General features: G+C 43.4%; 1 pseudogene across 1 annotated transcript in view; it reads right to left on the reverse strand.

The window, feature by feature from the left end:
* The window catches only part of LOC149323503 (RAS protein activator like-3-like), a 70,311-nt pseudogene that overhangs the window by 27,295 nt on the left and 19,080 nt on the right, over positions 1-23,936 (reverse strand). Inside the window, exons 3-10 of the transcript XR_016276121.1 lie at positions 16,520-16,635; positions 15,489-15,555; positions 11,840-11,931; positions 10,396-10,484; positions 8,077-8,182; positions 6,351-6,449; positions 4,402-4,941; positions 1,957-2,101 (exon numbers count right to left, since the gene is read on the reverse strand). The product of XR_016276121.1 is annotated as an RAS protein activator like-3-like (transcript). The remainder of the gene's footprint in view (positions 1-1,956; positions 2,102-4,401; positions 4,942-6,350; positions 6,450-8,076; positions 8,183-10,395; positions 10,485-11,839; positions 11,932-15,488; positions 15,556-16,519; positions 16,636-23,936) is intronic.

Raw genomic sequence — 23,936 nt, forward strand, 5'->3', positions numbered from 1 at the left:
ATTTTGAGAGAAATGACAATACAAGATAATATAATGACATTAATCACTCATAATTTGATAGAGATACTTTATTCAGTGTCTCATGGTATATAATGACATTATCAAAATAGGAGATAAGAGGTGAAGTTATTATACTGCGATTTATTAACAGTGATAACATTTTGCTTTATATTGCATTTAATGTACATATAGAATTACACACTGAGATAACAACAGGACACTGATCTAATGGAACTGGACTAAGCTTAAACTCTAACACACAAAAACATGTAACAATGATGCAGACACCAAGGTAGAGGTGATGTCAGTTAAATTTGGAGAAAAGAATGGAATATATGTTTGTTGCATATTTAACCTACACCAACCCTAAGCACAGTATGGTGGGGGAAGGAGAAGGTAAAGGGGGGGGGGGCTAGTACGATGATTTTATATGTTATAGGATTATACAGTCCGTCCTTGCCTTACGCGGGGTATCCATTCCAGATCCCGCCGCGTAAGGCGAATTCCGCCTATGCTCGAGCCCCATTGGGAGCGCGTGGGGCGGCTTGAGCGCGTATGCTCAAGGCTGCGTATGGCGCGCCTGTGTATGGCGCGGGCGCGCTGTATTAAGCTGTTTATCTTTGTGGTATATATTGTGTATAAAAATAATCAATTTAAAAAATTGTGAAAAAAAACCGGAGGAGAATGGATATGGTCTGATGCCATCCGAAACAGAAAGATAAATGCGCTTCTCTCCACTTGCCTGCCAGGTTCATTTTTAATGTGATAAGGCTCTATTCAGGGGTCGGCAACCTACGGCCCGCAGGCCGGATCCGGCCCGGCGAGGCCTTGGGACTGACCCCAGCCTGGTCCTGCTGCCGATTGCCGCTCTGGGTGCCATTTTGAGTTCGTCCCCCCAGTTGTCTGAGGGACAGCAACCCGGATCCCGGCTCAAAAAGGTTGCCTACCCCTCAGCAGTTTGAAAACTAGCCGCTTGGGATTCTAGGTAAAGGCTGGATAAATGTATGTTTTATTTATTTATTTCAGTTTCTGCAGAAAAGGCTAGAAGGAAATAGTTGTGGCAATTTGTTCTTACAAAGACAGATTCACACTAAAACAAAGATGCTGAAACCGTACAAATCTCTCTTGTAGAAAATTATGTCCATTTTCTGGCTCAAATTCACTGGTGTGGCAACAGTTTATAAGAAGTAACAGCAGAAAATAGTTCAAAAACAGGCATACCTCAGTTAACAAAGCCTCTGACAAAGAACCTCCATTTTACAATATGTTTTGACACCTGCACAGCCCCTTTTTCTCATTCTCTGTCTGCTGAAAGTTTTTCAGCTGCATAGGCATTAGAAAGATGGTGAAGGCTGGGAAAACGCCGCTTTGATCAAAAATTGGAAAAGCGGGATAGAAATAAACTTATTATTATTATTATTATTATTAAACATACACTTTTGCTGTCAACTTCCAGCAATATGTATGTAATAACCAATCCAATAAAGCTTGAGTTGAGAAAGAATGGGATTCTCTTCCAACAAATCCTCATGCTTACAACAGGCAAGGTAAACAGCAGCTGCCTTTAGAATCTCTTACAGAGCATGCATGAATGGCAAAACAAAGAGAAAGCACATTAGCGTGTCTCACCAGCTCCCCTAACTAGTTCCTCCTGCAAATACCAGGCTCCTAATCCCTTCTTAGAGAACCAGCATGGTGTAGCGATTTGAGCTTTGGGCTATGACTTTGGAGACCAGGGTTTGAATCCTGGCTCAGCCATGTAAACCTACTGGGTGATTTGGGCAAGTCATGCTCTCTCAGCCTCAGAGGATGGCAATCACAACCCCCCCCCCCTCTGAAGAAGCTCAGCAAGAAAACCCCATGACAGGGGTGGGCATAAGTCGGAAAAGACTTGAGTGCACACAACAACAACAACAACAACCCCCCTCTTGCCAGCCAGCTGTTCTATCAACTTACTCAGTGTGGCCAGAAGGTATGGTCCTCCCACCAGCTTCATGTATTCTTCAATGGCCTTGGTGGCAAGTGTGTTCTCGCGGAAAAGCAATGCTTCTCGCTCATCAAAACGGTCCAGCTCTGCCACACCCAAATCAATCAAAAAATCCTATAACATAGTAGGATAAAGAAGAGGTTGGTGGTGGGCAACTGTAGAGGGCTATGGGCCCTTATCAGCCTCCCAGAAAACCCTCTGCAAAAACATCAAAACATGTAACCCATAATGCTGTGTAAATAAAGCTTAATAATAATAATGTGGGGGACACAGGGATATATTCATGATGTTTAGGCCCAGGAGAAACCATGTGATGTTGTGGTTTCAGTACTGGATTATGACTCTAGAGACTGGGTCTGAATCCCAGTTCAGCCATAAAGCCCACTGGGAGATGTTGGGTAAGTCACATGCTCTTAACCTCAGAAGATGGCAGTGGAAAACTTTCTCTGAACAAATCTTGCTAAGAAACCCCTATAGTTTGCATTAGACTTGCCAGAAGTCAGAAATGATTTGAAGGCACAACAACAACAACAACCATCACCACATTAGGATTCAACCAGGGATCACTCTGTCTAGTGTGTCACCAAACTACACATCCTTAGTAATCTGCTGGATGCAGCTATGGCAAATTCAAATTACATCATATAGCTATATACAGTAAATGAATAGCCTTCGATACCATCGACCATGGTATCCTTCTGGAACGCCTGGGAGAGCTGGGAATCAGAGGCTCTGCTTGGCAGTGGTTCCGGTCCTACCTCTCAGGTAGATTCCAGATAGTGTCGCTTGGGGACAGCTATTCTGCCAAGAGGGAGCTCAGGTCGGGCGTCCCTCAAGGCACGATTCTGTCCCCAATGTTGTTCAACATTTACATGAAGCCGCTGGGCAAGATCACCCAGAGACATGGGGTGGGGTGTTATCAGTACGCTGATGACACCCAGATATATTTCTCTATGTCTCAGACTGATGCAGTGACTAAGGAAGGCATCTCTCCTCTGAATGCCTGTCTTGAATCGATAATGGACTGGATGAAGGAAAATCAATTCAAGTTGAATCCAGGAAATACGGAGGTACTAGTAATAGGGACTCCCAATCTGGGAATGGAGTTATGTCAGCCAGTTCTGGATGGAGTCACACTTCCCCTGAAGGACTCTCTCCGCAGTTTGGGGGTGCTCCTAGACTCATCTCTCCATCTGACGGCTCAGGTGGATGCGACGGTCAGGAACACTTGCTTTCAGCTTTGGCTGTTACATCAACTGCACCCTTTCCTGGAGCAGGAAGACCTTGAAACAGTAGTACTTGCACTGGTAACCTCTCGGCTCAACTTTTGTAATGCGCTCTACATGGGGCTACCTCTGTCTCAAGTTCGGAAACTTGGTTACTGGCACATCTAGATTTGCCCACATTACACCAGTTTTAAAATCCCTTCACTGGCTGCCTGTTAGTTTCCGGGCAAGATACAAAGTGTTGGTTTTAACCTTTAAAGCCCCCCCCTTTTTTTTTTCTTTTTTCTTTTTTTTTACAAATCTTCCATTGATTTTAACTGTGATTTTATACTACTGTTTTAATATCTGTCTGGTTTAGTCTCTTTTTAGTATTACTATGTTTTTATACTGGGGGGGGGGGGGGAGGGATAGGGGTTTTAGAATTTTAACTGTATTCTCTTTTATTGTTGTAATCCGCTTGGATTCCAAGTGATTAAGCAGAATATTGTTATTATTATTATTATTATTAAATGACCATGGGATTCCTGCAATTGAGAAATGGAACTGCCCACAGCATGAGGCATTCTAACATTGAAAGAATAGGTGGCAGTAGAAACTGCCCATGAGCCATGTAACTGCAAGAAACCAGCCCCAAATTTGGGGTGCTATAGACCAGGCTTCTCTTCTCAACTTGGGTGCCCGTAATTTATTTTATTTATTGATTTATTTTTCTTTCTCCCCGGCTGAGACTCAAGATGGCTTTCATAACACATTAAAAATGTTTATAAAAAGTTTGACACAAATGTAAAAAGCACCACATTAAAGCACTATAAAATACTACAAAATTGGTTTTAAAAATACATAAGTTAAAAACAGGTAAAATATGCATTAAATTTTTTTAAAAAAAAAAAAAAAACCTTCCCTGCTTAAGCATTAAAAATCTTGCTTAAATAAGAATATTTTTGCCTCCTGGCAAAAAGATAGCAGGCAAAGAGTCAGGCTAGCTTCCCATGAAAGGGAGTTCCAGAGATTGGGAACAGCCACCAAGAAGGCTCTGTCTCTTATGTTCTCACCAAATGATTGTGGGGAAACATTCCTCTGATGATCTTAAAACTGTGGTAGGCTCATATGTGGACATATAGCTTTTCAGATAGTCTGGACCTGTGTAAGGTTTTATAAATCACAACTAACAAGTAAGTGAAAAGATACCTTGGCTTTGCCCGTGCTTTGCAAGACCCGCACCAAGACACTGGTCAGCTCCTCTTTGTCCCTGGCACTGAGGCTATGTTCCAGCCCAGCACACAGCTCTTGATAATGGAAAGTGAGATACTCGGCAAACTCTTTGTATTGCACAATGGGCAGCACACGGACACTGCAGTAGCGTCCTCGCAGGCGGAGGGTGGGAAGGTTTGGTCTGTTCCTTCCCAGAGGATACCACCTCTCCAAGGGCTGGTGCATGACAGCCAGCTCCTTTAAGGGAATGGCCACACTGGTAATGAGGCTGGCTGCTTTCTGCCCCTCTTCCCCCTGCACTAGGCAAACATGCAGTTCCTCAGCTGGGGGCAGAGTCTTCAGGTCAAAGTGCTCCCCCCAGAAGACGGTCCCACCAGGGCTGGCTGGCTTGGTTGTGGTGCGAGCATACAGGGCCCCGTCCAGCCGCAGCTCACAGAGGTAGGGTCTCTTAGGAGCTAGGTTCCGGGCCTCATACACCCAAAGGTTGAGCATGCGTTCAGTCCGTTCGCAGTTGTCCTGAGAGGATGGCACAGAGAGTAAGTTAAAGTGTGGGATGTGGAGAAAGGAGAGGAGGAAGATGAAAGGGGAGAGTTAAAAGAGGAGGGAATGAAACAAAAACCCTGTTGCACTGAATTGAAAGATATAGCCATGTTGGTCTGGAAATCAGTACGCAAAAGGATCTTGTAGCACCTTTCAGACTAGCTGAAAGACAAAAGCTGGTAGTATGAGCTTTTGTAGACTTCAGCCTACTTCCTCAGATATATGTTTGAAGAAGTAGGCTGATGTCTATGAAAGCTCGTGCTACCAACTTCTTTCTTTTAGTTAGTCTCAAAGGTACTATAAGATTATTTTGCATACCAATTATCCCGAGTAGGTACAGGCAACAGGGACTGGGTTCATGGAGATGGAAATGTATATACAATGCGCCCTCCACATTCTCTGGGGTTAGGGGCACAAGACCCCTGTGAAAGTGGAAAAACCACATTTAAAAAACAAACTAACTGTTTTTGGAACCCGAGAGAACAATAGCAACAGCAAGCACATTTCAATATTGCTTATTAGTGAAGTAAGCACTTCCTAAATGGTATACAATGTATAAGCCAATTGCCCCCAACAAGCTGGGTACTCTTTTTAGCAACCTACGAAAAGATGTAAGGCTTAGTGGACCTTGGAGCCCTGCCTGAGCTCAGACTCACAACCTTGTGGCTGTGGTACAGGCATTTAACCACTGTGTCACCAGGGCTCCCTAACACTTCTCTAGGAATCTCTAGTTCCTCCAGCGCAAGTCTGTGGTCAACATCAGCCAGAGGTTGACCATAGAATTGTGCTGCAGGGCCCACAAATGCCTAGATAAGTGTTCTTTCTAGGGATCTCTAGGTCCTCCAGTGGGACTTCTGGTGGATGTTGACCACAGAGTCGCACCGAAGGACCTAGAAATTCATAGAGAAAACATGTTAAACAAATAAGTGAATAATCAAAACTGCAAAGATCAAAGCCACAAATGTGGAGGGCCAATTATATAGGCCTGTGGTGGCGAACCTATAGTATGTGTGACCTCTTTGGCATGTGAAGCCATTTTGGGACAGGGCATTCTAGGAGCATTAGTACAATGATGGGAGTTCCCAAGCAGGCAGGAGATGGTTGAAAAGAGAAGGAGAATCATGAGCGCAAAAGCCATTAGAAAGAAGAGGTGACTTTCCTTTTGAGTACTTTGCTATAAACTGTGAACTGTTGAGATCAGAATGTCTGTTCCACATGAATGAATAATGTGAAGCAGAAAACAAGAAAGATGGTTTTATTATACAGGGGGTAGCAGGGACACAAACGGGGAAATGAGTTCATGCACAGGAAATGATTAGCAAAGGGAGCTAGAAGAAGTAGGTACTTGGTATGAGCAGACAAGGCACAGAAGGGGCTGCTTTTACCATACTGGGCTGGACCACTCTGCGCCAGTCCTCCATCCAACGAGTCCTCTCAGCAGCAGAAGCACACTTGAAGCAGCGCCGTCCCCCTGCGCTCAGCACCTGAGAGAGAGCAAGAGAGCAGAGAACTTTGTTCAGAGCAGGCTCTGTCCTCACTTCCCCTGTTGTGGCTCTGGCTCTCCTTCAGTGATAACCAAAACTTTTCTCAGTCAGAGAAAAGGCAATAGAGAGGCAATGAGGAGGATGGAAGTACCGAAGCCAGTTCCCTGTTGGATCCCAGTTGTAGTGCGGAGGGGTCATCTCTAAGTGTTCTGTATCTACAGCAAGTGTGGACACCTGCGAGACAGTCATGGGAATTAGGCACACAATAAGCAAAACCATAGTGGGGGGGAGGAGGAGGAGGAGGAGGAGGAGGAGGACAATTTAAAGCTAGTCAGAAATCCAGAAAATCCAGAGGACATGAGAACACAAAGCAGTTTGATGAGCAGTTGTCTGCAAAACCAAAACCAAAAATACCACCCTTCCCCAGCCACTGGGAGATTTATAGCTGCCTGACCTTGGCATACTTGGTGGCTCATTGCTTGGAATCTCCTATTTAAACCTATACAGGAGTGGTGATTCTTTCTGTCCTCCTATGTTTTGATATCATTTTACAAATAAAGGTGGCCTCTTTTTGACATCCATCCATTCTGGTTGAAGCAGAAGGACATTGTGAAGAAGCTCTGCAATGTCTATGTTTGCCTCTGGCTGCCCAGGTCCAGGGGAGGAGCCATTATCTGAAGCTTGAGGTCCCTCCAGGTCTACAACCTCTAGATCTAATTCCTCAGGGTGATACTTTACTAGAACCATACTGCAGAAAGTTAGTTTCTGAACTACAGCTCACAGAATAAGCCAGCCGGCTTAGAAGCCATGTTGTCTGTGAGATTCCAAGAGCTGTAACCTCCCTGCAGACAATGGTAATGCTGGGTGCAAATTTCTTGGAATTGTATTCCAAAAAGAAGAGGAGGAGGAGGAGGAGGAGGAGGAGGAGGAGGAGGAGGAGGAGGAAGATAAAAGTTTCTCAACCTCTTTACTTATTGGCTTCCTTGCTTTAAAAAAAGACACTATCCCTGACCTACAGTGTTACCCACCAATGTGATGTTTGGCCTTTTTTGCTGCATCATCATCATCCTCATCATCCTCATCATCCTCATCCTCATCATCATCATTTATGTATATAGTGCCATCAAAGTACATGGCCTTTACAAAGTAAAACAATAACACCAACAAACAGCCTACTGAAAGTGCACAATCAATACAACACACACACACACACACACACACACAGACAGGAAGGAAGGAGTAATGCAAATATAAAAATTAATGCAATACAACTGTAAAACAAATTATCCAGATAGAAATACAAGACACCATGCAATATAATATAAAGCAGGGATACGTTTTTGTTTTGTTTTTAAATCTCATAGAAGCCCAATCCCAACAGAGGATCTTCAAGACAACTTTATAGATGTAATAATGGCAGAAGAATGAACTCCAACTCAGGAAGCCAGCTTCTCTGGTATGGGAACAGAGAGTCCCTGAATGTGTGTGCAAACCATTCTTTTATCACTAAGCCAACTGTCCAACATCTGAGGTTAGGAATGGAGGCTTCGTAGAAGGCCTCAGCCTTTGTGCCTCTTCTCTGAATACAATGGGGAAAAGCAGCTTCTCGGCTCAGGAGACCCCTCACCTCAAAACAGTACCGTTGTCCTAAGAGGCTGCTGTGAAGTGGGCGTATCAAGATGTCCTTCTCAGTGTCCAGGTCCAAGAGGACAGTAGGGCTAGGTAGGGCCTCCCTGGAAGAAGTAAGCAGATGGACAGCATAGAGTAGGTGCAGACACCAAGGACAATCACCATCGATGGCAAGATCACTCTATCTTCTGATGGCGAACCCATGGCATGTGTGCCAGAGATGGCACACAAAGCCATTTGCCCTGGCACACAGAGGGTGAGGAAGATCCCTTGGAGGCCTGAGAGGGCAGGGAGAGGATGTCTCACCCTGAAGTCCCACCCGCAGAAGGCAGAAGTCTTACCCGGGAAGTCCCATCCCCCCGGAAGTCCCATCCCCCAGCACCGAATAACATCTGGTGCTGGGATGCATTTTAGTTTGGGCACTCGGCCCCTAAAAGGCTCACTATCACTGTTCTATCCTATTAGCCTTCATCAAGCATCCCTGTTTTTAAAAAGAACAAACCTCACAGCCCCTAATCTTGCAGTTTAGAAACAGAAGATGGTTTCTGAGGCTTGTCTCTTCTCAAAGCTGTTGTCTTCTGTCCCACCATCTTCTTGGTAGGACCAGTACCGAATTGGACAACTCCACACAGAAATAGGACAACCCTACTGGGCCTTACAGGGGTCAAGTGAGAGTTGCATGTACTCCACCTGTCCTGATTTTGCAGGGACAGTCCCAATTAATCCTCTGTCCCCCCTCTTTTTCAGCTGCTTTTAAAATGCCCCAGGCCTGGTCTGCATGAGCCAAAAGGCCTGTTTCGCCCCTGTTCTGGTGGTATCCTGTTTGGACAATGCATAGCCCAAACCCAGGTTCTGCTGCAAATGCTCCGGGTGATATCAGGGATGTTCAGCACCAGAACCAAGGTATAACACCCTTACAACAGTTTTTTAAAAACTTACTGCTTACTTTGGATGATCCAGAGCCTTCATTCCCATGCTAGGGCAACTGTCTGCACAGGTGTCCCGCTGATCCACTGGGCATGTCCACCGCTGTTGCCAGTCGCTTACACTAAGGTCAGAACAAGGCGCGTGACATGGCTGGGCACCTTGTTCTGACTTCAGGAGTGAGTGATTCACAGTGGTGGCGGATGTGCCAAGTGGTTCAGCAGGATCCCTGTGCAGACAACTGTTTGGCATGGGAAAGGACTGCCAGGTAATGGGGAGAGGTTGGGATAGCTCCAGATCCAGGATACTCCAAGTTGCCCCCCAAGTATCCTTACTCATGCAGACAGGGCCCTATTTTTCTATCCTTCTTCTGTTTTTCCCCTTCATCCTCTGTTTACATCAATTCTGCCAACTAAGGACATTACTGCACATGGCTGCGTTTTCAAAGCACTCATGCTTTTAATAAAAATTAAAAACTTACCACTTTTAGGCAGCTATCACCTCACCTCTTGCAACTGCACTCTCTTTCTGACCTCTCCCTTAACCCTGCCTCCCTGCTTAATACCCTACCTTTGTGGGGGGGGGGTTCCCCACTTAGTTCTGCACAATTCCTGAGCTCTGCAGCCCCGAACTAACTCTTCAAAAGTTTTTTTTTAAAAGAAATACAATAAGTGGATAAATTTTTTAAAAGGTAATTATGGTGCTTCAGAATAGCTAAAGGAAGGGGGAACAAGGGAAGGAGGAGACATTGACACCACGTGTCTAGAAATTGCTCAACTGCCCTGGGACTGACATTCACACCTGCAGACTTGTGTGATTTCCAGGTAATTCACAGATTTATCCCATGAATGAAAAGGATGGGGGACAGAACAGCTGCAAATCGGAGGTGTCGTTGCACAATGATTTTTGCCAAAGCCACTTCCTTCCCAGTATACTTGCAGTTTAAAAGCTGCATGCAGTTATCTAAGTGCAGAAGTAGTTTGCACTCAGTTAATCCAGGAGGCCTTTTCTTCATGAACCAGTAGGCTCAGGCAAAAGAAAACTGCCTCTCCTGGCTTGTGTGCTCTTCCTCATTAACAACTTTCACCATCTTGACCACACTCTGATGTTATTTGACCACATGTGTCCTGGTTTTTATCTGTAAAATATTGGGGAGTATAGTGTTGATCAATATTAACTATATTCTATCCAAAAAGCCAGGAAGGAGGTTACAGAGAAACCAATGGGCACTAATTCCTCACATACCCCTCTTCCAGGCTAACCAGTATCACCTTTAGCATCTCAACTAAATGATGATGGTTTGTCCGCGCAGAGCTCCCTCTAGTGCCACAACAAACTACAATTCCTAGAATTCCATAGCATTGAGTGAAGGCAAACAGGTTTCAGGGCCTACCTATCACCATTCACAGCAAGCACCACCGAAGCATCAGTCTTGGCCTGGAGTCGACCTTTTCTGTCTCTGATGCGTTTCCACAGCAAACCCTAGAGATGAGGGAAAGGGAGAATCAACACAGAAAGGTGGGTCTCTTCCCTGCTGCCATGAAACGAGAAGAGGCTAAGGGTCACCTAGGTGCGATTCCCTAACAGCAGTGTAAGCAAGACAGGCCCATCATTTCCCACCAGTTGAGACCACAACCGAAGAAGGTAATTCTCCTCCAAATGTCAGAGGTGCAACAGCAGTCAGATGACTCACACCAGTGAGCCAGGCCACATGGACCATACAAAGTAATATATCTCCCCACCCCAATCCCTAACACCCACACCATTGGTAACCATTCACACCTCAAGTGCTGGTAAGTCTGGCCCTGAGGGAAAAAGAATAGGAGGTACAGGTCAACACAACTAAGCATCCTCCTAATATCTGTAGTAGTTCTTGGTGGAAGATTGGTGGGAGCAGAGATCAATAAAAAGAACGTCTTCTTTTTATGAAAGCCGTGAGAGCAGCACTACTAAAGAAACAGCAGTAAGGAGCTAGCACATTCCTGCAGCAGATAGATAGATAGATAGATAGATAGATAGATAGATAGACAGACAGACAGATAGAGATATTTCTTGAATGTGGGAGATTAATATATCTTATTCTTACTTCTGACAATCCTAGGACCCTTTGGCCTTCCAGATTTTTAGGCCTATGACACACCATCTCTTACCAAACAACCACATGCATCTTAGGAAGTAGACTCAAGTCTACAAAAGGTCATGCTACCATCTTCTACGTTTCAGTGAGTCTCAAAGGTGCTACAAGACCCCTTTACATTACTGATTTTCCAGATGCACATGGCTATTTCTTTGATTTCTACCATCTCTTACGTTGGCCATGCAATCTGGGACTTCTGGGAGCTGAAGTCCAAAACATCTGGGGGGGGGGGGGGTGGTGGCAAAATGTTCACTATCCTTCTCTACTATATCAAAGGTATCATGTAGACAACAACATTTGGGCATAAAAAACTATATTGTGCCAAGCCAGAGCATCCTGTCCATCTAGCCTGTGTTGCCCAGCAATGGCACTTTCCCGGCAAATTCTGGAAGCTTTCTGCATCTTCTGCAAAGGTTATGTCTTTTGGACTACAAACTAAGGAATTCCTCACTGAATCCATGCAGGCTGGGGAGTTCTGGGAGCTGTAGTTCCCCCTATCCACCCTCCCAAGAAAACCTTTCCAACCTCTGGCCTGGGGGGCAACGGGGCTGGGTCGTGAGAGGACACAGACCACAAAGATCCTGGCAAGCTGGAGTGTTGTTGCAGCAGACCTTCATCACAACCTTTGCTCCTAAAAAGTCTTCCATTCTAACCCTTAAGCACTTTCAGAAACTGCAAACACACATGAGAGCTTTTGTACCTTGACGTTGCTGAGCTGTGTCCCAGAGGAAGCCTCCTGGAGGGGTCTTTTTTCAGGGGCCCGTGAGTCTAGAAAGCTCGGTCCCTCAGGAGCTATCTCTGCCGGGGGAAAAATTGGATTGGAAGTTTAGGCAGTGGTATTTTGAATTCTCAACGAGAGCCCCCCAGTGCCTCCACCATAAGATGGAACCATGGCAGTTAAAGTGGAATAATAGCACTATAATTGTGTGGTGCAAATGGATCCCTGACTTCATCCAGTGGTATCCTGGGGTTGGTGTTTTGATTAAGTACCATGGCTCTCTGGCAGAAAAATTTGCATTTGTTGAGGTTGTTAACTGCCCTCAAGTTGACCCTGACCCATGGCGATCTTATGAATGAAACTTCTCCAAGCCCCCCTGTCCTCCATTTCTCTGCTCAGGTCCTGCATATTCATACTCATGACCTCCCTAATTGAGTCCATCAATCTAGTCTGCAGTCTTCTTCTCTTTCTGCTGCCCTCCACCTTCCCCAGCATCATTGTCTTTTCTAATGAGTTGTGACTTTTTACGATGTGGCCAAAGGACAACAGCCTCAATTTCGGCTTCCAGGGAGAGTTCAGGCTTGACCTCTTCTAGGACCCATTTGTTCATCTTTTTGGCTGTCCATGGTATTCCTCAGCACTCTTCTCCATCACCACATCCTAACTAAATTGATATTCTTCCTATCTGCTTTCTTTACTGTCCACCTCTCACATCTGTACATGGCGATCCGTACATGGTGATGGGGAAGACAATGGCTTGGACAATTCTAACTTCAGTGCTCAGTTGTCTTTCTTTTATGATTTTTTCTAGCTTTTTAATGACTACCCTTCCCATTCATAGTCTTCTTCTAATTTCTTGACTGCAGTCTCCATTCTGATCAGTGTTTGATCCAAGGTATGAAAACTCTTACTATTTTGATTTTCTCATTGTCTAGGTTGAATCTATTAATTTCTTCTATGGCCAATATTTTTGTTTTCTTTATGTTCAGCATTAAGCTGGCCTTTGTGCTTTCTTCTTTGACTTTCTTTATTAATTGTTCCAAGTCCTAGAATTCCAGGAAGTCTAAGTATCTGTCCCTAAACTGCAAATCCTAGAATTCCATAGAATGGAATCATGATAGTTGAAGTGGATTCATAATAGCATAACTGTGTTGTGTGCACTAATGTATTGTACATGAAGAAATAATACTGTTACATCAAAGAAATACATAAACTGCAAGTGATGAGTGGTTTAGCCTTCCAGAAGACATAGTCCCCATACCTGCAGCCAGCTAGTAATGGGAAAAGACCAATGTCAAGTACAGTTACATTTTTGAACATCGTATGCAGTCAGCCCTTCACATCTGCAGGGGTTCCTTTCCGCCCTCCCCTGTAAATTCCAATACCCATGGACCCTCAAGTCCCATTGGTTTTAATGGCGGTGCACCATGTGCACAGCCACAGCAGTGCGACCACATTCGTGCACTGCCATTGGGGTGAATGGGGCAAGGCAATCTGCTGATGTGAACTGCAAGGCCCACTGCGTTTCAGAGAATGATGATTTAAATCAACAGATCTGGGTGGATTTGCCTCACATGTTTAGTTGCAGAGATTTAGGAAATAGAGAGCCCATTCCCACTACCTAAAGCCTCGAATCCAAAATTGAGTTAAAAGGCCCTAGTTCCCACTGAAAATCGATTCAGATCCTCATCTGATCGATTCCAGTGGGGAAAAAACAGGTTAAATGCAAAAAAGCCGGGGTGATTTGATAGCAGTTATTTTGCGCTCTTTTTGGTAAGAATCGATTCCGACCCACGTCCAACATGTGGGAATGTCAGATTGGAATCAATTATTCTCCTTTTCCCAGCTCCCTTTCTTTCTATCACTGGTGCTTCTGTCCCTTTCTCTCTTCTTTCCCTCCTCTCCCCTCTCCCTCCCTCCCTCCTTTCCTTCCTTTCTTTTCTTTCTTTCTTCCTTCGTTTCTTTCCCATCCCTCCCTCCTCCTCCTTCTTCTCCCATCTTACCTTCTTCTTCCTCCTACTTCCTCCACCAGGCACTCGCCACTTCCCCGGGGCTGGAGAGGCCGCCGGCGCTTTAGCTGGGCACTGCCGCTTCCCCGGGGCTGGCAAGGCTGCCTGCGCTTCAGCCGGGCACCCACCGCTTCCCTGGGGCTGGAGAGGCTGCCAGCGCTGCTGCTCATGCACTGCCGCCGCTTGCTCCATGCTGGCTGGCGTGACAGCAGCACTGGCGGCCCTGCCAGCCCCGGGGAAGTGGCGGGTGCCCAGCGGAGGAAGTAGGAAGAAGAAGAAGGTAGGATGGGAGAAGAAGGAGGAGGAGGGAGGGATGGGGAAGAAACGAAGAAAGGAAGGGTGGGAGGGAGGGAGGGAGGGGAGAGGAGAGGGAAGGAGGGAAAGAAGAGAGAAAGGGTCCAGTGGAGGGCTGCTTGTCTTCCCCAGCTCCAATGGGATTGATAAGCACGCCCTCCCAAAGAATCGATTCCAAAGAGGCCCCGTTTTCTTAGTGGGAATGTGGGGCCTTTTGGAATCGATTAAAATAGCAGGGCAGACCTGAGACAGGACACGGGTTATTCCTTCAGCGGGAATGGGCCCAGAGAATGCAGGTCCATGATATGTTATAAATGTAACAAAGAATTCTGTGGCACCATAAAGAACAGCAACTGTATAATAATGTAACATAAGCATTTGTAAACTATGGACCAGATCATTCAGTGCAGTGTAGAGGTGTAAATCTTTGCTAATTTCATTCGCTAAGAAAATAACATATAATTTTAGCCATTTTCTTCAAGCTGCAAGAAAGCCCTCAAAAACTGCAGTTTTCGAAGAGTATTCACTGTTCAGGATTTATTGGCATTAGGTTTGCAAGCTGGTTGTACAGAAAACAGCATTTTCTATACAGAAAACAATAGTTCTGCACAGAGACATTATTTTTTATGCAGAAAATGCTGCATTGGGGACTTATTCTGCACAAAATGTATGTGTGTGTTCTGTAGAAAATAGTATTTTATCCCAAGAAATATAGTGATCTATATTAAAGATGCAATTTTACAGAAAAATTACAAAACTAAATTAGTGATACAAGGCAACGAAATAAAGATTTTTAAAGATGTCCCCACTAAGATTTTGAGGAGGAGAAGAGATTATAGATTTCTGACCGATCTCTTTGAAGACTTACAGCAGTGGTTCCCAACCTTCCTAATGCCGTGACCCTTTAATACAGTTCCTCATGTTGTGGTGACCCAAACCCATGAAATTATTTTCATTGCTACTTCATAACTGTAATTAAATAGGTGTTTTCCAATGGTCTTAGGCGACCCCCATGAAAGGTTCATTCAACCCCCAAAGGGGTCCCGACCCACAGGTTGGGAACCACTGACGTACAGAATCCTGTAAAGACAGGAGGAACTAGAAGGCTTGACTGTGACATGGAAACAAGATAGCCATGTACCCTGTTTTGAGTCTACTAGAAGAAAAGCAACATATACATGTAACTAATATATAAATAAAAATATTAATAATAATAATAATAATTTGTTTTATTTATATACCGCTATTCCAAAGATCATAGCGGTGAACAGCAAGTAAGCTAATTAGCAAGTAAGCTAATTATCACTCACCACTGTCCCTCTGATTACCTGATGGGTATAGTGAACTTGACTCTGAAACAGAACTACTGGTCCGATTCCGATTTTGGAGCAGAACCTAAAAGAGTGAACAAAGACATCATGGACTACTGATGTTCTTTAAAACTGCTCTCATCACTCTCACAGTCTGGAGCACAATGTTCAAATGGATGCCCATACCAAAAGGAGGAGAATATAGGGACCAAAGAGGACTCTCCAGCCACTCTGGAGATCCAGACATGAAATCTTTAGTAACAGTCAACAATAAATATGAATGTCAATAACAGTGGACAATAAATATAAATATCAATAACTATGAATGAATGCTGTGTGCAACTATCTCTAGGGAATGTGAAATTTAAGAGTTTCATGGCCAGCATCCATAGTTTTCTGTGGTTTTTCTGCACTATGTGGCCACATTCTGAAAGAATTTATTCCTGACATTTTGCCTGCAACTATGGCTAGCATCTTTAGAGGATGGTGGTGTGGAAATGTCTGGAGTATATATACCTTTGGGATCCTTCTTGGGAGGAAGAAGTTTACACATTAATGGTGGAGTTAGTTTGTGTGTTGACTATGTTGAATGGTGCAGCCTGGAGGCATGTTGTGTGGAGGATATGCGAGAGGGATTTGAGTCTATTAAATTGGCAATCCATTGTCTGGCGGGGACCCTTGAGCCTAAGTAGTGTTCATTTCTTTGTCTTGAATCTTGATTTTGGTGTTTTTTAGGACTGGTAGCTTGGGCCAGCTTTTTCCAGATAATAATAATAATACGATTTATTTATATTCTGCCTTTTCCTTGTGAAATCAAGGCAGATTACAAGTAAAGGCAACAGAAAAATACAAAAATATACCCCCCCCCCCCATTACAGCACAATAATATAACAGATAACAGATCTGAAAAAGACTTGAGTTTAGCAGCTGCTCATCCTAAGGAGAAGATACCTTCTTGACATGCCCAGTGACCCAGTTGGGCGTACCTAGAGGGATACTCCCATTCTTGCCCTCCCTCTCATAGTTTCAAATGCCAGTGAGGGACACACCTCCTCTTCTCTGCCCAAGATCACCAACTGTCCATCCAGAAGAGACACACTGGCCACATCCCAGAGGTGAGCATCAGGATTAACATCCGGAGCCGGCTGGGCAGAAGACTCATCACCTGCAGAATGAGATGCTGTAAGGGACTGGTGGAGAAACCTTTAAAGCCTCAGACCTAGAAGACATTTCATACTAATTTTTTAAAAATAGATTATTTCTGAGTATGTGCAGAATATAGTCATCTCTCCGTATCCACGGATTCTTTGACCATGGATTCAACGATCAGCAGCTTGAAAAATATTTTTAAATGTATAAATTCCCAAAAGTAAACCTGTGCAAATCTACAGCACTATATAAATAAAGCATAATAATAATAATAATAATAATAATAATAATAATAATAGATTTTGCCGTTTTATATAAGGGACACCATTTATTATGCCATTGTATTTAATGGAACTTGAGTATCCACAGATTATGATATCCATGGTGAGTCCTGGACCCAAAGCCCAGTGGACACCAAAGGCCCACTATACTTTTCCTTCCCCACTAATGAATCACAGTCCATCATGGTGTCTTTCTCTTCTGTGCTATGTCAAGGTTCAGATGCTGTTTGTTCTCACTTTGTCCCCTACTTCTCCTCTCCCTTCCATTCTCTCTCTTAACATACAAAAAAGGATGTTCCTTATTCTTCCTCCTAGAGATCCACTCATCCCTCTCGACAGAGTCCCATGGAGTGGGGTGCCTGAAACAGGTATTGTTTAGGAGCAAAAGGATGTAAGAGTGCAGTGTGGTACTTTTGCTGATGACCCATTTATTCCACCAAAATGAAACAAGAACCTTATGGCAGAGACCAAGACCAAGGATGCCAATGCTTAGGTGAAATAAAGTTGTATGTGCAGAAGATTTCCTTAGAGAAGGCTCCATAAAATAGCTTTTTCACTTACCGACTTGGACCTCACCACAAGAGGCGTTTTTCGGAAGGTGGCACACCCAGGATAAATGGATAACATACAGGAACCTCATATTTACAGACACCCAGGGAACAATTGCTTTAAAACATTTAGACAAATTAAAAGAGGAGGGATTTGAGCTGACATGGTTCAATTATATTCAATTAGGTCAGAGATTAAAAAGTGACTTAAAGAATAAAGGAATTGAAACTGAATATAATGAACTGGATAAAATCTTTTGGCAAACGGGGAAAAATAAAATTCGTAAATTTTACCAACTAATTTTGAAAAGAGCAATGGAACATATTACTGTAAAGGATTATATGATTAAGTGGTCGAGAGATTTGGATTTGTCAATAGATTATGAAGAATGGCAAAGAGCATGGGTAAGGACAGATAAGTTTACTGTGGCGCAAAGTCTCAAGGAAAATTATTTTAAGATAATTAACAGATGGTACATTACTTCGTGGAGGCTTAAAAAGATGTTCAAAACTAGCGAAGGCTTGTGTTGGAGATGCAATACAAAAAGAGGGACGTTGTATCATATGTGGTGGGGCTGCAATGCAATAAAAGCATTCTGGAAGATTGTACATAACTCTTTACAAAGTATTTTACGATTTAAATTTTCAATGGACCCTAAATTATATTTACTGAACATTACCACATCCCTACAGGCGATTGAGACAAAATGTTGGAGAATAGTGCTATATCTTGTCACTGCAGCCAGGCTAGTAATAGCAAAACTGTGGAAATCTAAAGAGATCCCATCATGGGAAAGCTGGATGCTTAAAGTAATTGAATTGGGAGAATTGGATAGGATTTCCAGTGAGGTACAAAACAGGGACGGGAAGAAAAGGAAGGAACAGTGGGAAAAAGTGTTGCAACATATGAATGAAGAATGGGAAATAAATGTTCCATTGATTAGTATCTAAAAGGGGAAGAGTAATATATTTAGAATTAAGTTAACGTTTTAAGACAAACTTAAATTTTATTTATTGAATATTAGGATTGCATCTCACCATGGCACCTCTTTCTGACTCACAGTTAAATTATAGATTCGAGGAAAGAAAAACAAGATGAACCCGGAAACATGAAAAGCGGATATGCCGTTTACTTTTGGGGGGGGGGGGGATTTCCTTTCCCCTAATATGGACTAAATAAAGATTCGGTAGTAAGAGTCACATGTGGTCTTTCAAGGCAAATGTCAAGAACCAAGTGGTACTAAAGGAATCTTAGCAAATTGAGTCTGGATACATTGTCACTTAGTCATTTAGTTATACTTCAGTACATTATTCTTAGAAACAATGTTCTATTTTGTGAAATTGTAACATATGTGATTAATATACTTAGTATCGTTTCTCTCTCTTTAATGGATAGTTAGTTATGTTAGGGACGACATGTCTTTCAATAAGGTCTACAATAGAAAGAGTACTAATTTATTCCAGACTAAGGTAGAAAGTTTTGACAGGAAGTCACAATGGTCCATCAATAGATAGGGAGAACAGAAGATACTATGTTTTCTTTTTTTGCTCTCCTCTATATTTAGTTTTGCTGTTCCAGAAAGTCATGCAATTTGTATTAGTACAAGGGAGGAGAATGTTGTTGTTGTTTTTCACTATTTGTACATTCTGTTCTGCTGTTTTTATAAAAACTGAATAAAGAATATTAAAAAAAAAATAGCTTTTTCTCCAACTTGTCACCCTTCCTTGCAGTGCACTACGGAAAAGTTGGTCAGAGGTCCCCTTATGGTCTGGATTATGTAAACTAACCTATGTGAGGGTGGTGGGAGCCTGACTTGGATACCTTCTGTTTTATGGGCTCTAGAACAGTGATAGTGAACCTTTTGGAGGCCGAGTGCCCAAACTGCAACCCAAAACCCACTTATTTATTACAAAGTGCCATGTCCCTCTGGCTTTCTAGTAACAAACTCTGGCAAACTCTGTGCTGGGGCAACGGCACATGTGCCCACAGAGAGGGCTCTGCGTGCCACCTCTGGCACGCGTGCCATAGGTTCGCCATCACTGCTCTAGAATATTAATTGAGGGCTTTACCCTAATGGCCCCTGATCACATTTGAGCTCAGAAGCTAAGTATGGTCAACACTGGTTAGTATTTGGATGGGAGACTGCCAATGAATGTCAGGTGCTGTAGGCTACACTTCAGGAAGGAAATGGCAAAATCGCCTCTGAGTATTCCTTGCCAAGGAAAACTGTACACTCATCCCTCCATATGTGCTGATTTGATATTTGAGGATTTGATTGTTCATGGATTTGATTAATATGTTCTCTCTAGGAATATCTAGGTCCTCCAGTGCAATTCTATGGTCAATTTTAACTAAAAGTTTCAGTGAAAGACCTATAAATTCCTAGAGAGGATACTCTGCTAGGCATTTGTAGCTCCTCCAGTGCAGTTCTATGGTCAGTGTCTGTCGGACGTTGACCACAGAGGTGCACTGGAGGACCTAGAGATTCCTAGAGAGGTGTCCTCTCAGGTATAAACCTGGTGTTTTGTTATTTGTGGTTTTCCATATTCACGGGGGACTTGTGCCCCTAACCCTAGCAAATATGGAGGAACATGTGTATCCATAAGGCACCTGCATACAAACCATCTGACAAGATTGGCTTTGAATAGTCCAAGGGTAGCATAGGTTTCAGCTGGTCTTTGGAGGGACAAACCTGACAAATAAAGATACAGAAAATATACTGGCACAGTAGAAATAGCTCTAGAATAATAGAATCATAGAATTACAGAGCTGGAAGAGACCACAAGGGCCATCTAGTCCAACCCCCTACCATGCAGGAAATCTCAATCAAAGCATCCTTGACAGATGGCCATCCAGCCTCTGTTTAAAGACCTTTAAGGAAGAAGACTCCACTACACTCCGAAGGAGTGTGTTCCGCTATCAAACAGCCCTTACTGTTGGGAACACTGTTGCCAATTTTGTGACTTTCACACGGAAATTGGGATTTTAAAGAGCTTTCTGTTTGATTTCCGTGTCTGGCTCTATTCCGTGGAGATTCAGGGACTTTTGCACATTTCAGCTCCAGCCCTGAGAAAAAGTCTGAGAAAAAATCATTGATGGTGCTTGCATTATATTTACATGAATAACACTGAGATACAGTACATTCAGCTAAGTTTCAGGCTTACTTTGTGGGACACATAGGACAATATAACCTAGAAGATATACCTTTAAGAGATTGCATGTAACAGATAATCACCTGTAGCTTATTGTAGAGGTAGAGTATATTACAACATACAATCTCTGTAAATTCTTACCAGCAATCTTCTTATCAGTCAAGCCAAACTGTTTGATGGCGTGGGTAAGATAGAATACTTTTGTCTTGACATTGTATACAATTATGTACTTTACTGTTCATGTAAATCACTGTACTAATTGCTGTTAACCTTGCACATTTAGAAGCATGGAATACATAACTTTCAATATAAATCCGGCATAGAATGATTTAAGCATGCTGATGAAGACTACTTGAGAGTCGAAATGGCCTCAGAGTACTCTGGAGGTAGCCGTCCTGACGAAAATTTTCACTATTAAAAAGGTATAATTAATGAAGGACTCTGCTACCAGTGAAAACCACATGTTATATTTTCATGCTACGTTGCTGCAAGCACCATCGATGATTTTTTCTCAGACTTTTTGATTGGATTTTGTTGCTGCAGCAGCAGAATAATTTCACTGCCCAACACTGCAGATACTTATTTCATGGACTTGGATCATCAGTGATATTCACAAGGATACAGCACAGTGTTTTTTACGTATATACAGCTGCTCAATTGTTAATCTTTGAGACTCAATATTGTTAATACAAATGTATATGTTTTGTGAATGAGACACGTCCCTGTTGCAGTTATTCCAATCATTTATATATAGCATTTGTTGTTTCCCTCCTTCTTGGATAAGCTTGCTGCTCGTTGTTTGTGTCAGTCTATTCTTCACCTTGGTTTAACAAAAGCCCAGGTCTTCATACCCTTTGTCTTGGCTGAAGTTAAGCCATCAGGTTCATAGCCAGAGGTTACGAATTGTCTATATAAGCCTCAGTTTAAGCATACACCAGCATTCAGAATACAGCCTGGCTTCATGTCAGACCGAACTCTGATTTTAGCCCCCTCGGCCATTTCCCCCCACATTTCGGTGGCCACGTCATCTCATCGTCTATATCTACATCTGGTTCCTGGAGAAGCCTTCGGAAGTGAGTATCTCCCTTAGATTTGCCTCTCTCAACTCTCTCCCAATTTCCCTCCTTTACTTTCATTAAGAATTGTGTGTGTGTGTGAGTGTGTGTGCCCCCTTTTGCTGTGTGTTTGTTTTTTCCTTTTTAATAAATATTTGGACTTAATTGGAACAGTCTGTCTCAACGTCATCTCTCAAGGGATTCTTGTGGACCTCTCATAGACATCTTGGGACCCGGTCTCGCAAGGCTGTTGTTAGGACCCTACTTCTCAGCAATTTAGCTAAATTCAGAAATTCCCCTAATTAGATCCTTCCTAACAAAGGTCTGGTGGGTAATATTTGTGACACAAGCAGTCAGGAACTGGCATTTGGCTGTTGAATAAGGAGATTGTGTATATGCACCCCCACTGACCACAGCTTTCCGGATTAGTCAAATCTCAAGACTCTTTCAGTATCAAAATGACTCACTTGCTACCTGTAGGTGTGCAAGGGACCCCTATTTTCTGCTGTAACCCAACAGAGTTCCCTACAGCAATCATCTTTCAGCCATTTCGGGAAACCTGAAAAGGCCAAATCTTACTTTTTGTCCTGCAAAATATACTGAAGACTTAAAGTTGGTTTGCACTAATTGCACAATGTTTGGTCCAGCTGGATCTAGCTAGTTGTTTTATAATTCAAGTACAACAAGGTTGTTAAGAAGTTGGGATGCGCCACTAAGTAGCTTTCTGATTTGCTGGTTAGACCACTGACTAGACCATCAGTAATGGTGGGAACCACACAAGACAGTAGTCAACCTCTGCTAAGAGGCTAGTTCTCACTGATCGCAGATTCCCATATATATGTGACTTCAACCATTGCTAACAACATACAATCAAGAACCCTCAGACCATACTCTGTGCACCGAATTCTGTTTATTCTATGTCTGATGGCCATGATCCTATTCATGCAGATAAAACTTATAAAGCAACGCCGAAAGACTTGATAGATTTCTAGGATTCCATGGTCCTGGAAAAAGAGGACGTCTGGTCTCTATGTGCTAGGAATAGCTGCGTTTCTGAACTCTTGAGTGAGAAAGTCCAAAGTGCCTTCCTTTTAAAGCTTCCCCAAACTGAGATGAAGGGAGAAGTGATTGGCAGAATGTTTGAAACTCCGCAGTTGGACTGATTGGGTGGTTTAGGCAAACATTGTTGTAGTATGCCTTCAAGTTGTTTCTGACTTATGGTGACTCTGGACTTTTTCACACGGAGAAAATTGGAAAGTAAAAGTGGGGGAAATGCAAGGTTATCCAGGGTATTAGGGACAAGTTCGCAGCTGCCTTCCACGCGACGCTGCACACAACCAGGACAGAATCCAGGGAGAATGTGAGGAGAATCAAGAAATAAGCAAATTCACAAAACAACCAGATTTGCATGTCCATTTTGTTTGCGAATTCATTCTCTTGGCGTAATGCCAGCCGTCTGAAAATGCAAGCTTTCAGATGCCTTCATTTGCCAGGGTGCCTTCATGTGCCAAAGAGGAGAATGCTTTCTTCTTAAAGGGATACACACATACACTCCCCTCTAGCCTCCCCTGGTTGCTTTTCCTCCTCTTTGAAAGCTCTAATTAGGGCACAGCTGTTGGGAGAAGGCAGAGGGAGGACGCTGTGGCATTCCTCCTGAAGAAATGGAGGACATGCCCTGGAAAAGGAGGGCATCAGGAGTATCAGCCCTTCATGGAATCAGGTAGGCTTATGAACCCAGCCCCTTCCTTCCTTCCTGCCTGTCTGCCTCCCTCCCTCCCTCTCTCTTGTGTGTGTGTGTGTCTTTGTGGTTTTACAGAGTTTGCAAAGGGAAGACTCATTCTGCCTCCCTCTGACACAGTTTCTGGGGCAAAAAGGATCCCCCATGGTTTCCCCTCCCTGGGGCATGTGGGGGAGGGCACTTGTGGAAATGACTGTTTGGAGCATGTGCAGAAAAGGTATTTCTAAGTGAGCAATGGGGATTTGTTTATCTCCAAATTCGAATCCGACCCTAAGTAATGTGCCTTTAACCCCCTTGTTGTGCTCTTGTGTGTGATAACCATTTGCAATTGGGCTTGCAATCCTGGGATGCCACCACTTTAACCATGGTAATGGGAAACAGTTGGAAAGAAGTGTTCATTACTAAGGACCTTACCACACAGGGCACAGATGTAGGGTCAGTTCGCATTGGTCGATGCGTATTCACATTATATCACATCGTTCATTCACACCCGCGCTCTCTGAATACGCTTTGCTGATTCGTATTCGCGTCATATCGCATTG

Source organism: Sceloporus occidentalis, unplaced genomic scaffold (genome assembly GCF_023333645.1).
Source record: "Sceloporus occidentalis isolate IW3139 unplaced genomic scaffold, rSceOcc1.0.p SCAF_1, whole genome shotgun sequence".
Lineage (NCBI taxonomy): Eukaryota > Metazoa > Chordata > Lepidosauria > Squamata > Phrynosomatidae > Sceloporus > Sceloporus occidentalis.